Source organism: Canis lupus, chromosome 1 (assembly GCF_003254725.2).
Source record: "Canis lupus dingo isolate Sandy chromosome 1, ASM325472v2, whole genome shotgun sequence".
Lineage (NCBI taxonomy): Eukaryota > Metazoa > Chordata > Mammalia > Carnivora > Canidae > Canis > Canis lupus.
In genome coordinates, this window is record NC_064243.1 from 11,138,604 (window position 1) to 11,156,229 (window position 17,626).

Below are 17,626 nucleotides of genomic sequence, written 5' to 3' on the forward strand. Positions count from 1 at the left end.
TTCATGAATTTTGATTTATAAGTCCATGGATTATGCTTTTGCTATATTTAAAAATTATTTGTCTAACTCAAAAGCATAACAATTACCTCCTATGCTTACTTCTGAAAGTTTTATTTTACTTTTAGGCCTATAATAATTTAATAATAATAATTAATAATAATAATAATAAATAATATAATAATTTTCTTTTAGGCCTATAATATATTTTTAGTTAATTTTTTGCATATGAAGCAAGATATGGATATGAGTTTATTTTTTGTATATGGATGATGGTATATGCATCTGGATAATTGTTCTGGCAACTCTTGTTGGAAAGACTGTTCTTTCCTCACTAAATTGCCTTCAATCTTTTTTTTCAGAAATCATTTATCTATACATATAAATGTCTAATATAGACCTGTGCTCTAGACTAAATCTCTGTGTCCCTTCAAGAATGCATTGTTTAAAAAAAAAAGGAAAAAAGAATGCATTGTTAAAACCTAATCTCCAATGTGATAGAAGGTAGGGCTTTGGGGAGTTCATTGAGTCAGGAGGGTGGAACCTTTATGAATGAAATTTATAAAAGAGACCCCAGAGAGATCCTTGGACCCTTCCACCATGTGGGATTATAGCAAGGGGACTACCATCTCTGAACCAGGAAACAGACACTTAATCTGCCCAACACCTTGATTTGGATTTCCCAGCCTCCAGAACCATGAGAAATACATTTACATTGTTTAAAAGCTGCCCAATTTGTGGTATTTTTGTTACAGCCCACCAAAATGGACTAAGACAACTCTTTAGTGATATTGTAATTTATAATAAGAAATATGTATTCAGTTTCCTTCCAATTTCTGCCACAGAGCTCCTAAAGCTTTAGAAATTTTCTAGAAAATGAGAACAGCAAAGTTAATAAATTGGCTTTTGAATTCCATGATGGCTGGTTGTCAGGGGAACCAACTTTATAAGTAGAAGATTGAAGCTTAGAGTCCCACCCCTGGCCTCCAGGGACGGAAGGGAAGCTGGATGGTGAAGCAGTTGCCATTGGCCAGTAATTTAATCAACCGTACCAATTTTATGGAGACTGCCCTGTAACCCAAAAGAGGAGAATTTGGAGAACTTCTGGTTGTTGACTGTATGGAGATTTTGCAGGAAAGGGCATGGAAGTTCTCCACACTCTTTCACCTCAACTTGTTCTATTCATCTCTTCCATCTCGCCATTACTAAGTTATATCCTTTTATAATACACTGGTAATCTAGTGAGTGAAATGTTTCTCTGGGTTATGTGGGCTGCTCTAGCAAACTAATCAAACCCAAGGAGGGGGGCACTGGAAATTTCTATCTATTGGATCTATAGCTGGTGGATCAGAAGGACAGGTGATGCACTTGTGACTGGCAACTGGTGACAGAAGTATGAGAAATATGTGTGGGAGGTGCAGCTTTGTGGGATAGAGCCTAGAATTTGTGGATTCTGATGCTAGCCCAGGGTAAGGAGTGTCAAAATTGAGTTAAGTTGTAGGACATCTAGCTGGTGTAGGATAATTACTGGTTGGTGTAAAGGAAACCCTCAACTCCCACGTCGTAATTGGTGACCACAATCTTTCACCTCTCTTCTGTTCTATTTTTCTACTTGTCTATATTGACAATATCATATTGGCTTGTTTACTGTAGTTTCATAATAAGAGTGGAAATGAAGCAGTGATTGGTCACCATCATTATCATTTTTAAGAGTTGTTATGGCTCTTCTAAGTTCTTTGCATTTCCAAATTAATTTTAAAATTAGCTTTTCAATTTTCATTAAAAGTGCCCATAGAAACTTTTTTGATATTTTGGAAGTGGTGCTGTTGAAATTGATAAGGAATTGACAAACTACCAGGGATGAGATAAGGAATTGATGAACTAAAACTTTCTAGCCAAACTACATCAGTAGTCTATTTTTGTAAACAAAGTTTCACTGAAGCACTGCCATGGCATTTATTCACCTACCATGTATGGCTACTTTCTTGCTCCAGAGGAGTAAATTTAATTGTGATAGAGACTGAGTGATTTGAAAAAATCCCAGAAAATTTACTATCTCTATTTACACAGAAAGGTGTATAGACCTCTACTAAAGAACAATTTGGAAGAAATTGGTATCTTTACAGTTTTAAGTCTTTTAACACTTCAACAAGGTATATCTCTCCATTTATGTCTTTCCTTTCTCTCAGGAGTATTTTGTACTGTTCAGTGTTGCACATATTCATTACAATTTTATTCATAATGTTTATAGTTATGCTCTTTTAAAAAAATTATTCATTCATTTATGAGAGACATAGAGAGGCAGAGACATAGTCAGAGGGAGAAGTAGGCTCCTCATGGGGAGCCTTATGTAAACTTGATCCCAGGACCCTGAGATGACAACCCAAGCCAAAGGCAGTTGCTCAACCACTGAGTCACCCAGGTTCCCCTATAGCTATGTTCTGTCAGTTAATGATCTGTTATTTCCTTTTCCTATAATATGTTTGTCTGATTTTGGTACCAGAGTAATGCTGGCCTCATAGTATAGTCCATAAATATCAGTTGGGTACAGTTGGTTTATAATGCTCAGTACTTCTATCTTCTTGCTAACTTTTTGTTTACTAGTTTTAGGCACTAGTATCAGAAATTTTATTTTCACTAATAGGTATGTAATTCCAACTATAATTTTTGTGGACTTCTGTATAATCTTTTGAAGGAAACGTATTGAAATCGTCATCTATAAATATGTATTTGTTTCTCCTTGCAGATCTGTTTTTGTTCCATATGAATATAGCCATATAAATATTTAGATTTATTATTTTCTCTTGAATTTGACTCCTTGATCACTATGAAATTATCTTCATCTCTGACAATTGTCTTTGTTCTGAAACCTACTTTGAATGATGGTAATATGACACTCAACTTTATTTAACAATTGTCAGTACGGTATGTTTTTCTCATTTTTTAAATTCAACCTATCATCTTTATTCAAGGTGTGTTTCCATAAGCAGTACATAATTAGGTCTAGTCCTCCTTCCCACCATCATTGCCTGCCAATCTAATCATACCTGTTTTTTAAATAGGGATGTTAACACCATTTATATTTAAACTGATTATTCATAAGGTTAGATTTAAGTGTGCCATTTTGCTATTTCTTTCTATTTGTTCGATCTATTCTATTTGTTCTCTTTATGATAATTTTCTGATTTGAATTGAGTATTTTTTTAATTTTTTGAATTGAGTATATTTTATGATTACATTTTATTTTTTGTATATAAATGTTTTGTTATAAAGGGACTGCTTTAATGTTTATAATACTTTTAACTTATCATAGTCTATTTTCAAATGATACATTTCACACGTAAGAATTTAAAAATATTTTTATTTCTTCCTTAACATACTTTATGCTATGATGGTCTTATAATATATATAAACTATACATATGTAATATATCTATATGACATATATACAACATATATATTGTAATCCTGACTATATATTGTTATTATTGTGTTTAAATAGTCAATATTTTAAAAAATATTTAAATAGGAAGGAAATGTTTTATATTCAAACCTATATTTACTGTTTCTAATATTTTTCATGCTAATACATATTGATATGTCAGTTTCCTTCTGCCTGACAGACTACCTATACCTATGATATGGGTCTGTTGAGGATGAATTCTATAAGTTTTATATGTCTTTATTGCATCTTGAAATTTAAATAATATTTTTGTTGGAGATAGTATTACCAATCATTGGGATTTTTTCTCTTTTAATACATAACTCTTTCAGACACAGAATTCTAGGTTGATAGATTTTTTTCTTGACTTTAAAGATATTGTTCCACTTTCTTCTCATCTGTGTTCTTTCCAATATGAAATCTATAATTTTTGTCTTTGTCCTCTAGGTAACATGTCTTTTGTCCCTACTTTAAATATTTTTGTTTCTTTTCCACAGCTTTTGAGTGGTTTGATTATGATAAGATTTCGTTTAATTTTCTTCAGGCTTGGAAATGTTGAACTTTTCACATCTGCTGGTTAATGGTTTTCATCAAATTAGAAAAATTGTCACTAACTTCTCAAATATTATTATGACATCCTCTCCAGTCTCTTTTTTCCTTTGGGGACTCTATTTGCACATATAGATCTTAAAATGTTCTCACAGTTAACTCAAATTCTTTGTATTTTGCAAGTTACTTTTTGTCCTCTTTTTCTTTTCATTGCTATGCCTTCAAATTCAATTCTCTTCTTGTCCACAATATAAATTCAGCTGTTAACCACACCAGTGTATTATTAATTTCCAACATCATAGCTTCCATATCTAAGAATTCCAATTTGACACTTTTTATATATCTGTTTATTTTTGAACATTAGGGATACTATTATGATAACTTTTCATTTTACTATTCTGGTTATTTGAATATCTGTATAGATTTTGTATCAATTTTGGTTGGTTGATGGTTGATTTTTTTCCCTCCCTAACTATGGGTTATATTTTTCTGGATTTTGCATGCCTTATAATTTTTTATCAGATGATAGACATTGTGATTTTCCATGATTGGGTATCAGATATTTTTTATTCCTATCTACTTATCTATGAATCATCCTTTCCTACCTATCCTTTGTTGGGTTTTTCCTTGAATTCAGTTAAGTCAATAAAATAATTTTGATTCTTTTAGGTTTTACTTTAAGAAATTTTGTTAGGGCAGTGCAGCATTTATATTAGAACAAATTATTCCCTAGTACTGAGGCAGGACCTCCTGAGCACCAGGTCCAGTGGTCCCTGAATTCTGAGCATAACTCATCTGCTTGGTGGGAACAAGTTCTAGCCCATGCTTGTATAAGACATAAGATGGCACTTTTAATCCTCTCAGATGATTGTTTCACCACTTGAGCTATTTTCTACGTGAACATACTGGTCAGCACTCTGTGCAATACTTGTGAAGGACTCTATACAATTCTCACAATGTATCCCTCTTGGCAGCTTTCTGCTCTCTAGTATTTTTTCTGTGAATTCTACTTGACTTTTCCTCTCAGTCTGTCAGTTTGTTCTCTTCAACTCAGGCAGTTTCACTTTTTTCCTTAGTTTAGAAAGTCCATCAAGGCTGTAGGGACAAATAATAGTAGACTTGCCATGTTAGTTTCCCATTTTTATGGGATTATTCTGTCATTACTTCTTGTCCAATATATTGATTTTTTTCCTCATTTTTGTTTGTTTGATCCACTTTACTCCATTTTTTCCCTAGAAGCATCAGTATCATTTTTTACTTTCCAATTTATAGGGGAATTAAAAAAAAGAGGATTTCTAGCTTGATTGAAAGTCTACCCTCAGTTGATTCAAGCTTTGTGGAATCAGGGATCAACTATTTTGCTCATATTATATTCATAGAATTTAGAAAAAAAATCATATATAGAATATACAGACATCCATAGTTTATTTATTCATTCATCATGTATTTATGGGATGATGCTACAATGGACTTTGCATAAAGTATGCTAAATAAAATAAAAATTCTACTCTCATATTTTAAGTACTATAGAAAATAAATATTATATAATATACAGATATAGTCATCCATATATATATCCAGGCCTATATTAATGCCATGATGAATGATATAAAGATAAGTCAAATTTATAAATTTTAAACAAAATGATTCACATAATAATATGTATGCTATGTTATGACCCAATAATAGTGGGTTGCTAAAACTTCATTTTATTTGGCTTAATTCTGAAGATTAGATGCAAGTAATTAACCTAAAAACATTGCCAGAATTTTTAAAAAATATTACCCACTTCTCTAATGTTCAAAATTTCTAAGAAAACACAATATGTCAATTCACTTTCTGAAAGGAAGCTGCATTATTAGAAAAATTCACATGAGAACATTAGAGATGCCAGATGCAGTCATGTTATTGCTCAAAAGATAAAATCTAACATGTTTTCCATTCAGGAACCATGCTTTTATAATCCACAGTGCCACTCTTCATTTTCTTTCTTTTGTAAGAAAATTCTACTATCCAATTTTATTGATACACACACTAAACAGAAAGCTACAGTGATGCAGTTGGTCTTATAGACCAAATTCCAGCATTTGTCATTGATTTGGGAAGGCCTCCAGAAATTAAGCAGTAGATATAATTTGTGAAGAAATTTGAACCTAAAGTTTTAATATTACATAGTTCAAGGTGGAAAATGGAAGAAATTCTGTTAGGTACACTTACGTGGGGTGGCTGGGGGCCTGAGTGGCTCAGTGAATAAAGCTTCTGCCTTAGGTTCAGGTCATGATTGCCTGAGGGTCCTAGGATCAGCCCAAGACCCACACAGCTGGCTCCCTGATGAGAAGGCAGGCTCCTTTTCCCTTTTCCTTTGTCCTTCCTTTGTCCTTTCCCCTCCCAGCTTGTACATGCTCTCTTCCTCATGCTCCCTCTCTCACATGCATGATGCACACACACACACACTCTCTCTCTCTCTCTCTCAAATAAATAAATTTAATCTTTAAAAAGAAATGTTTGGAGACTTGAGTGTATGATAATACTAGAGAACAAAATTTTACATCCGGGGCTTACATATGATCATCTAAAGAATACAAAGGAAGGGAGAAGAAATGTGTGGGAAATATCAGAAAGGGAGACAGAACATAAAGACTCCTAACTCTGGGAAACGAACTAGGGGTGGTGGAAGGGGAGGAGGGTGGGGGGTGGGGGGTGAATGGGTGACGGGCACTGAGGGGGGCACTTGACGGGATGAGCACTGGGTGTTATTCTGTATGTTGGTAAATTGAACACCAATAAAAAATAAATTTATTTAAAAAAAAAGAATGAGCACAGAGAAATTGTGAGAAATAATATTGAAAGGATAATTTAGACCATATAATGGAATAAATTTATTCTAAAACTTTAAAAAAAATAAAGAATATAAATTATTGTAGATTTTTTTCCTATTAAAGCTCACATATTTCTTAAATATAATTTTCAAAGTCAATATACTATTTACATACCTATTTACAAGTGAACAACAACTTTATACTATTACTCTGTGACAGAAAGTATCAATAGTAGGTGAGTTGATAGACATTTAGAATGAAAATTTTAATTTTTTTTCTCCTAAGCATCATGATATAAGTAATACAGGGACACACTTAAAATGCACTTGTTGTATAGTATTCTCCTCTGAAGACACTCTAAGTGCAATTCAAAAGGTTATCTAGTTGCTGGTTTTCAACCGTAAAAATATCTTCCTGGTGGTAAGCATATGAAAATGCCTCCCTCTGCACTATGAAAAGCTTTCACTAAGAAACAAAGGCTACTAAAATTTATATTTACATAATAGTTTAAATAAAAAAGTCTTTTCCAAGAGAAAAACATTAATTCTTCTAAATTTATCACTCTAGGGATAGTTTATTTTTATATTTTGCATTTTCATTAAGGTATAGTTAAATTAATATTTTACAAATAGATAGTTAATGAATTTGGAAGAGGATATAAAAACTCTGATGGGTGAGCAATCAGAGAGAAATTTAATACAGAAATTTAATGTAGAGCTTATAAAAACTATTAAAAGTGGGAAAATCATGTCCTAGTCCACGTACCTTAGAATTTCCAAAAGTACAGGGACCTATTTCTCAGATCTTATGCCAGATCTCAGATCTCTCTATAGACACTGTTTCATTAAATCCAGGATATTAATCTTATTAGCATAAATTTTAGAAACTGCTGATGGAAATCCATGAGTTTGGTAGGCAATGACAACTGTTAACAGTCTTAGAATTTCTGCCTTCTAATCTGTAAATACATTTAACTGGTAGATAAGAATTCAATATCCCAAACCTTATCAACAAAGGGGCTGATGAAACATAGTATTAGTTTTTTCGGTTTCTATAAAACATGGAGGTTTTCTATAAAACATGGAGAATAAAACAATTCCAGTATGTTTCATACGGTTATTTTAGTTTACATAATATATGCAAAATAATATATTTTGGTCCATTGAGAGACTTGAGATATCCTTTACCATCTAGGACTAATATAAAATAATTTTTGATCGATAAAAATTCTTGCTAGTTATTATTAACTAATTCAAGTAATAAAATGGTGGCACTGTATTTAAAACTATGGGCAGTTCTAAGTGTAATTCTCATTTTAAGATTGAAAGCTAGAAGCAGTGCTTTCTTTTCTAATTATACATCCTTTTCCTCATCATTGTAGTGTGGATTCATATAAAACCTAAGTGAAGAACCCTCCACCAATCACAATTCCAGGGAAATTTGAATTGTAATTGCAATATAGATGTAAGATCCTACAATTACTCTGTATACAGAGTAGCTCCTAGCATACTTCGTTGTGTATTTTATTGTTTGTTACTGGTACCATAGCAAAGCAAACCTAGATTTCTTGATATATAAAGAAACATATATTTTGTCACTCTGAAATCTTTTTCACAAGTTGCCAGGCCACAATTTAGACAGTTCTACTGAACAACATAAATGCTAATGTTTCCATGGTGACTCCATTCACGTGGCAGTTACTAGATTTTTTGCTTTTAAGGTGACATTTAAGTAATTCTGAAAATATTCACACTAGAGTGAAACAGGACCTATGTAATCTGAAGTTAATTTGAGCATATATATTAACACTTACATAACCCAAAATGATTCAATATCTTCACTCCCCATTGTGGATATGCACAATTTTGTAGATTTCTGAAGCTATTTTAAAAGTATCAAAGATAACTATATGTGTTGTCACTAAAATATAAACATTATTAATAATAATTATGAAATTATTAAAGTGTATTTTTAATAATAAATGGCTATATGCATAGAGACACACACATTTACTTACAAACTCAGAAATAGCAGTGCTTTTCTATAGACATCAACTTTTAACCCAGGATTTATTTGTTTTCAATTTTTTAATTTAAATAATTATAAGTAAATAATCAGTGTTAACATTATTTGACCTGGAAAAAAACTATTTTTTAAAAAACAAGGAAGACTTTTTTCCCTAGCATATTCTGATATTTTATTATCATACTTCTTAGCAGATTTTAGGAAAATTTTCTTGAAAACAATGTAAAAAATTTATAGTAATCAGACATGTTTATAAATAAATGATTATTTTTCATATTTTAAATGTTTAAGAAGAAAATTATATATTTTCATATTTAGACCAAAAAGAAAAAAAAAAACTGGAGGGAAATGTAAGAATCAAAGGATCTTATGACAGCTCACTTAATTATCTGTATGTCCCAGAAACCTGGTTCTATCACTATCATCTTAATTTGCTTATTTATAAAATATTCAGATGAAGACCAGTTATTAATATCATCTCTAAAACCCTGTAATTTTATTCATGGTTTATTTTATACAATAAAATACCTTTTTATATACTTTTTCATCATAAATAAAATTTCATAGTATCTTACCAAAGAGCAAATATATGCTCAGATCAAGAAATAAATCTTTCCATTGCCATATAAAAATCTCACTACTTATTCTAAGTGCATAACTGTATCCTACATATCTGAGACTTAGGAAAATATCCACATGGGAAAGAGCAACACCTGAGACTTATGCACAAATCCCTATGGTACTGTGTCTGGCACATAAATGCAATAAGTAAATATTTGCAAAACAATAAGGGAATCCATTTAGGAGAAGTAAAGAGGTCATGATTCTCTTCTCAAAAACCAGTATAAAATTTGGCATATCTGGCAAAAAAACATTTTAGTACTTTAGAATACAGAAAGTTGGGCAGCCCTGGTGGCACAGCGGTTTAGCGCCGCCTGCAGCTCAGGGTGTGATCCTGGAAACGCTGGATCGAGTCCCGCGTCAGGCTCTGCTGCATGGAGCCTGCTTCTCCCTCTGCCTGTGTCTCTGCCTCTCTCTCTGTGTGTGTCTCTATGAATAAATAAAATCTTAAAAAAAAAAAAAAGCCAGAAAGTTAAGGGGTATTTGTTAATGAAAAATTTCCATTTTTGCTTAAGAACAGCAGGCATTTTCAGTGTTCTGGGACCGCTCTGTCATCCCACCCCATGACAAAATAAGTGAAAGAGACAGTCTTTACCAGAGTGGAGAAGGTCATAAAAATTAGCAATGTTGTTCATAGAGGTGGCTGGGTGAACTTAGAACAAAGGGCAAGAATTTTCCCCAACAGTGTTATTAATAACAAAATCAAATATTGTAGGAAACTGGGAAACACAGCTCTAGCCTGAGGTGGAGGTGCCTTGGTTGAGGTAGGTAGCAGACAACCAGAAATTCATTCATTGGAGAGATCTTACAAATGGGTGCATCTTAAGAGAATTAGAGAAGGTCTTTCTATTGGCCTGGCTAGCTGGTAAAGGACACATTTGCACATAGAAGACACAATACAACCTGACATAAAGTTCAAATCAAGCTACATTGAAGAATTGGCTGCATGTTAGGTCTACTTCTCAACCCACTTCTAAAGAATCAAGAGAAGGTGAAAGTCTTGCAAACTCAGTTTTAATCACTGGATATTCACTAAGAGGATGACCTCTTGTCTGGGGGGGGGGGGTCATATGCGAGGAAGGGTTTATGCTAGGGTTTATGCTAGGAAGCAGCATAAATACAAAACACAATAAAACAAACAACAGCATAAAAAAGCAGATAGCAAATATACAACATGAGGAGAACAGATTCCAGAGTTTTAGTCCAGGCACAATATTGAAAATAAACTTTAAATGGGATGCCTTGGTGGCTCAGTGGTTGAGCAACTGCCTCTGGCTCAGGTGGTACTCCTGGGGTCCTGAGATCAAGTCCCATATTAGGCTCCCCACAGGAAGCCTGCTTCTTCCCCTGCCTGGGTCTTTGCCTCTCTCTCTGTATCTCTCATGAATAAATAAATAAAAATCCTAAAAAAAAAAAAAAAAAAAAGAAAAAAAGAAAAGAAACTTAAAAATATAGAAAGTAACCCAAAGAAGAAAAAGTTGAACCTAAGGCACTGGACCAAGCATTTTAAATTCTCACTTCCCAGCAAAAATAGGAGCTATGTCAATATATAGGGAAAAGGGATCCATATTCAAGAAATGAAAAATGAATGTAAGTTCACTCTAAATGGAAATATTGGATTCAGCAGGAAAAAAAATTCTACAAAATAGTATTAATATATTCAACAAATGAAATATAATTAGAACTAAAGATGTAAGGAAAAATAAATACAATATTTCAATAAGGGAAATATTTATAGAGAAATATAAATTGTAAAAAGAACAAAATGTAAATTCTAAAACTGAAAATCATGAAAACTAAAATAAAATTACTAAAATTTAAGAAACTTGCTTTCTACAGAAGATTTGAAATGGCAAGAAATAGTGAATTTAAAAATAATACAATAAAAACTATCCAACATGAAGAAGAGAATAGAAGATTAAAGAAAAATTAACAGAACATGAGAGACTTATGGAACAAAATCAAAGAAACGCACTTATATGTAACAGAGATATCAGTTGGTGAGGAGTGAGAGAAAGGAACAAAAACTATATTTGAAAAAAATGGTAAAAATATTCTTGAGTTGATGAAAAACTTATAATCCTTAGATTGAAGAAACTAAGAGGAACAAACAAAAAACAAAAATAGGATAAATACTAACAGGTCAACATTTAGACATATAAATGGCTGAAAACCAAAGAGAAACTTTGGAAAACAGAAAGAGGAGAAAAAACAAATAAAGAAAAGAATCCTCAGTACATGGGAACAATATACTTAACACCTTACTTTTCAACAGAAACATTGGATGCCAGTAGACAGTAAATCGTATATCCAAAATCCTAAAAGAAAAAAAAAAAGCTATCTACCAAGAATTCTATGTCCATTAAAGATATCTTTCAAAAATGAAGGTGGAATAGTATGTTTCAGATAAACACAAGCTTAAATTTCATTATTAGAATACCTGTGCGACAAGAAATAAAAAAGAAGTCCTTTAGTTTTATTAATTTTTAAGATTTTATTTATTTATTCATGTGAGACACACAGAGAGAGGCAAAAACATAGGCAGAGGGAGAAGCAGGCTCCCCACAGGGAGCCTGATGTGGGACTCGATTCCACTACCCTGGGATCATGCTCTGAGCCAAAGACACATGCTCAACCACTGAGCCACTCAGGCACCCTAGAAGTCCTTTAGTTTTAAACAAAATAATACCTGAGAATAATTTAAAGCCAAGAAAGAACTAAAGAGGAGCAGAAATAATTCTGTGAAAGACTTCATAAATCTATGTTCTCATTTCTTCTATTAATTTCTTTAAAAAAATAAAACAAAACAGAGCATTGAAGTTTTATTATGGATGTGAGAGAGAAACACAGAGAGAAGTAATGCACAGAGGGAAAATGATGTTCAAGGAGGAGGAAGGAATGAAGCTACATTGGAACAAAGCTGCTACATTTGATATATGACTGAAATTAAGTCAGATTCAACCCAAAATACATTGGGATAAGTTAAGGATTTCAAATAATAAACTAAAAATATTTATTTTAATTAAAAGCCAGCACTTTAAAAAGAGCAAGAAAATATATATGAGAAAAATGGAAAACAAAAAGCCAAATGGCAAGTTTAAATAGTTTCTCTCTATAAGAGACACCCTTAAGGGCACCAGGGTGGCTCAGTTAGTTAAGCATCTGCCTTTGGCTTGGGTCACGATCTCAGGGTCCTGGGATCGAGTCCTTGCATCTGGCTCCCTCCTCAGCAGAGAGCCTGCTTCTCCCTCTCTCAGCAACCCCCACTCATGCTTGCTCTCTCTCTTTCTCTCTCAAATAAATAAAATCTTAAAAAAAAAGAGAGAGACATACTTAAATTCAAAGACACAGACAAATAAAAAGTAAAGGGATAGAAAAAAGCATATTAACCACATATTAAGTATAAGAGACTACAGCAGCTGTATTAACTTAATACAGCTGTAATAATTTAAGACAAAATATACTTTAAGATGAAACATGCCACTAGACTCCGATAGTACTTTTCATAATGTCAAAAGATTCAATAATCAAGTAGATGTAAAAATTACAAATGCTTCTTCTCCTAACAATGGAATCCCAAAATAGCTAACATGAAAATCGAGAGCATTCAAAGTAAGAAAAAAAAAAAAAAAAAGGCCCACCATTGATCTTAGAGACTTTGTCATTCTGCTATCGGTAATTGATAGAAGTAGGCACAGAATCAGTAATGATATTAAAGAATTGAAAAACACTATCAACCAACTTTGCCTTATCAACATTTATAAAATATTCTACTCCAAAGATGAAAATATTTTTTAATATTTTATTTACTTATGTGTGAGAGAGAGAGAGAGAGAGCACAGCAGGGGAAGGGCAGAGGGAGAAGGAGAAGCAGACTCCCCACTAAGCAGGGAACCTGACTCGTGGCTCCGTCTCAGGACCCTGGGATCATGACCTGAGCTGAAGGCAGACACTTAATGGACTAAGCCACTCAGGGACCCGAAAATATTTTATTTTTAAGTTCATAGAGGATACTTTTTAGGAGAGACCATATATACAGTGTTAGTAAAATAAAGGCCAAAACCCAATAACTTTCTTAATAAAACTTTCTAAATAAAAAAAAAAGCTAACACCTACTACTTATAAAAACACACAAACACTAAAAACACAAAGGAACATTCTTAACCTACTAAAGGGTATCTACAAAAAAGCCCAACAGCTAATATTATAGTATATGGCTAAAATAATAATCTTCCTCTAAAATTACAGACATGATAAATTACCTGTTGTCATTATTCATATTCAAATTGAATGGAGTACAATTGGGTAATAGACAAATTTAAAGACATACAGATTAGAAAGAAAAATTAAAAGTAAAATTCTATTTTCAGAAAACATGAATTTGTATGTAGAAAATATTAATAAATCTATGCATAAATTAAATAATACCTACAGAACTCATAACCTGGTTTAGGAAGTCAAAGAATATAGAATATAAGATCAATTTATAAAAATTAATCACTTCATAAACAATATTGCTAAGATAGTTCAATGGGGAAAGATTAGTTATTTACAACAAATGATTTGAGGAAAATGACATAACATGGTGCAAAAACAAACAAACAAAACCAAATTATGTCCTTACCTCACACCATACACAAAAATTAACTCTAAAAGATCACAGATCTAAAATTAAACTAAAACCACTGAGACATATTGAAAACTTGTTTGACCTTCATGTAGGTAAAGACTTCTTAGACATGACTACAAATGCATGGTTCATAAAAACAACTGAAAGATCAGAAAGTGGCTACTTGTGGGGAATAGGACTGAGAATCCAGGTGACCAGGAGGTAGAAACTGAAAACTGCAGAATTTCCTTAGAGATCTTTTATTATCATATTATTTTATACTATGGGAAGATACTAACTTTGCAAGAAATATTTTTATAAAATAAGGTGAGGAGGGCAGCCTGGGTGGCTCAGTGGTTTAGTGCAGCCTTCAGCCCAGGGCCTGATCCTGGGGACCTGAGATCGAGTCCCACATCTGGCTCCCTGTGTGGAGCCTGCTTCTCCCTTTGCCTGTGTCTCTGTCTCTCTGTCTCTCATGAAAAAATAAATAAAATCTTAAAAAAAATAAGACGAGGATATTTCAATATTATAAACTTTATGCTTTTTTTCTAATTTTAGATATTCTCAAAAATGAAATGGGAGGACTATAGCTACTCTTTAAAGCATAGAAAATTTGAGAGTAGCACTTCCACCATAACAATAACAGTCAGTTAAAGACACAAAGCTAAGTTAAATTCTCAAAATAAATGAGCTCTTCCTAGTTAGAAGAGTGTCCTCAGGGTGGATTTCATTACTGGAGGCTTGATGGATGAGGGCATGAAATCTCCATGGTGGGGGTAAAAGGAACCAGCTGGGTTTTTCATAAATGTTTACAGCTGCATGGCAGCAAATGTGATGTTCTCACATTCCAGATGCGTCTTGCTGAAAGCTGGGGACAAGGCAACAAGAAAGAGGATGTTATATCCAGGTTGTAAAGCTGAGCAATAAGCTATTATTTAGAAACTGGTGACATGCAGTCTTTGGATTGCTGGTTACTCTGCTGATGTAGATTCCTGATACTGTCTTCAAAATATCTGAGGTTGGGATAAACCGAATCTAAGTTAAAGTACAACAGCAGACCTAGCTAAGTGAGAGAAGTGATTGCCTCTGATCCCTATTACAGCATCCTGACAGAGGGTAAGTATATATGCTTAAAACTCTACTCTGCCTTTATAACCAATGTCCAAAATACAATTTTAAAAATATGAAGCATAAAAATAAGCAAGAAAATATGACTCATAATCAAGAGATTCATAGGCAGTGGAATCAGATGTGCAGATAGCCCACATATTAGAATTAGTAGACATGAGTTTCAGAGTAACAATGAAAACTATACATAGTGTATCTTTCCCATCCTTTATTTCTAAACTCACTGTATTTTTAGCTTTAAAGTGTGCAAGTTTCTTATATTGTTTGGAAAATTATTTACTGTCTGGCAGGATGCGTATCATAAACTTGTTTAGAGAAACAACTAAAAATTTAAACCAAAGGAAAATACCTAAAAATGTCAATAGTGGGAATGATATGTAACAGTAAAAAGCATACTCTAAGAAGTCAGGAAGGGAAGAACAAAGAAACAAGAAGCAGTTGGGGAAAAAAGAAAACAAATAGCAAATGGCAGACTTTAACCTAGACTTATTTATAATAAATGTAAATGCACTAAATACTCTAAAAAATGTTCAAGGTATCTTGCACTTATACCATGTAATCTATCATCTCTGACTGCATTCTCTATGATGGTTATTTATTATTCAGTGTTTTGTAAGAGGAGAAAATACCTGCCTATTGTTTTTAGGTATTATAATTTGTAGATATGTTTGACTATATAAATCTTACCACAAAAACTAAACATTTCATGTCAATTTTATGTAAGGGAAATTAAAACTATTAGCAATGATAAATTCATAAATAATAATAGATTCACCCAAGATCTTGCTCCGAGAGAGTTTGGGAGCTGGGATTTAATCTTCAGACTTTCTACCTCCAAATTTTGTATTTGTTTGTAACACAAGGACTCCTAAAAGTCAATATATTGCACTTGGATTGTGAAAGTTAGAAAAGTTATCTGCATAACATTGTAATCACTGACTTTCTAAATATAATAAATGCCCCACTCCTGAATGAAGAGCTGAAATCAGTCTAATAGTCAAATATTACAAAGCATCAATTTGAGGATTATAAAGAACTAAGAAAATTATTTTTAAAAAAGGCTGTGCATTTCCACTTTTAATTTTTCTCATTCCCCCAACTATTCATTAGGAAAATTCGAAAATATGATTAGATTTAGAGGGATGGTTATAATCAAGGTCAATTATGTAAGTGTTCCAACTATACAACACATATTGCTCCATATTAAACTATGATCCTAACATTTGCTTCAGGCCACATTCAAAACTGTGCTGAATAATCATTTCTACCTATAATGCATTTACTAATTGGTAAAGCATGTCTTTGTCAATTGGGCTTATTCTAAACTATTTTCAATTCATTAACGAAAAATATTGAGTTGATGTTCTCCAAATTATCATGGATTTTCCTTAACCTATTGAAATTTAAACATACACCTTTTCTTCCATGAATAGACATCCTCATTTGTAAGTGTTATTGAGAATACTTTCAGCCTTATTTATCTGATAATTTGGGGATTAGAATAATATATTGAATATAAAGAAAAAATGTAATTTTCAATAAGACTTGCTATTTGATAGTGAGGTACTTATTTTTAAAACTTCATACATTATTAATTTTAATGAGATTGTTTTCTGTACTAATGAGACATTTAACTTGCGTAGGGGAAGAATCAGCTAATCCAGTGTCATACAAATTTATTAGCAGAGAGTTCATAAATAATCAAAGGTGTTGTTTTCTGTGCATAGATTGAAAACATTTTTTCCTGCTATTAAATGTTAGGCACTGTTATTTTATTTTCTTTAGTCTTAATGTTGTTTTAAAATATTTGACTTTTCTAAAACTATTTTGCAATTAATGAGCACTAGTTAAGTACCAAGCACTGTCTTAAATACTTCATGTATTATCACAATTTATCCTCATAATAATAATTTACTAATTTGTACCCCTTTTTGTGGTGACAAGGATATGAAGGAAGGAAATAGTTTCTCCAAACTGACACAATTATTAAATTATGGAGTTGATATTTATATTCTGTCTATTGGAATTTTAATCAGTAAGCTAGAAAACAACGTTGCCAATGGCATTCATCTATTCATCATATATTCGCCAAATACACACTGAGCACATTTTATATAGCAGGCTCAGAACCAGAACTGGGAACAAAATTGATTATGACATGGAGGAACTCATATTTCCTGGAAAAATAGAAGACTCAATAAATGAATTAAACATTATAATTGCTCAGATAGATTTGTACAGCTATATACTATAACAGTAATTATTTTTAGAATGATTTCCACGTACTTACTAGATTCCAGACAATGAATTGAACACTATACAGATTTTAAATCCTCATGCAATATACTGTCAAATTGGAGATTTGCAAAGAAGTAAAAGATAACTAAATTAAAATTTTGGAAGCAAGAGATATTGAAACAAAGACAACTAAGCCTGG

General features: G+C 32.4%; 1 long non-coding RNA gene across 4 annotated transcripts in view; it reads right to left on the minus strand.

Moving 5' to 3' along the window:
- The window catches only part of LOC112644004 (uncharacterized), a 106,498-nt gene extending 98,750 nt beyond the window's left edge, over positions 1 to 7,748 (minus strand). For all 4 annotated transcript variants that reach the window (XR_007411772.1, XR_003126049.3, XR_003126050.3 and 1 more), the window contains exon 1: positions 7,572 to 7,748. This is a non-coding gene — a long non-coding RNA (uncharacterized LOC112644004). The remainder of the gene's footprint in view (positions 1 to 7,571) is intronic.
- Positions 7,749 to 17,626: the final 9,878 nt, after the last annotated feature.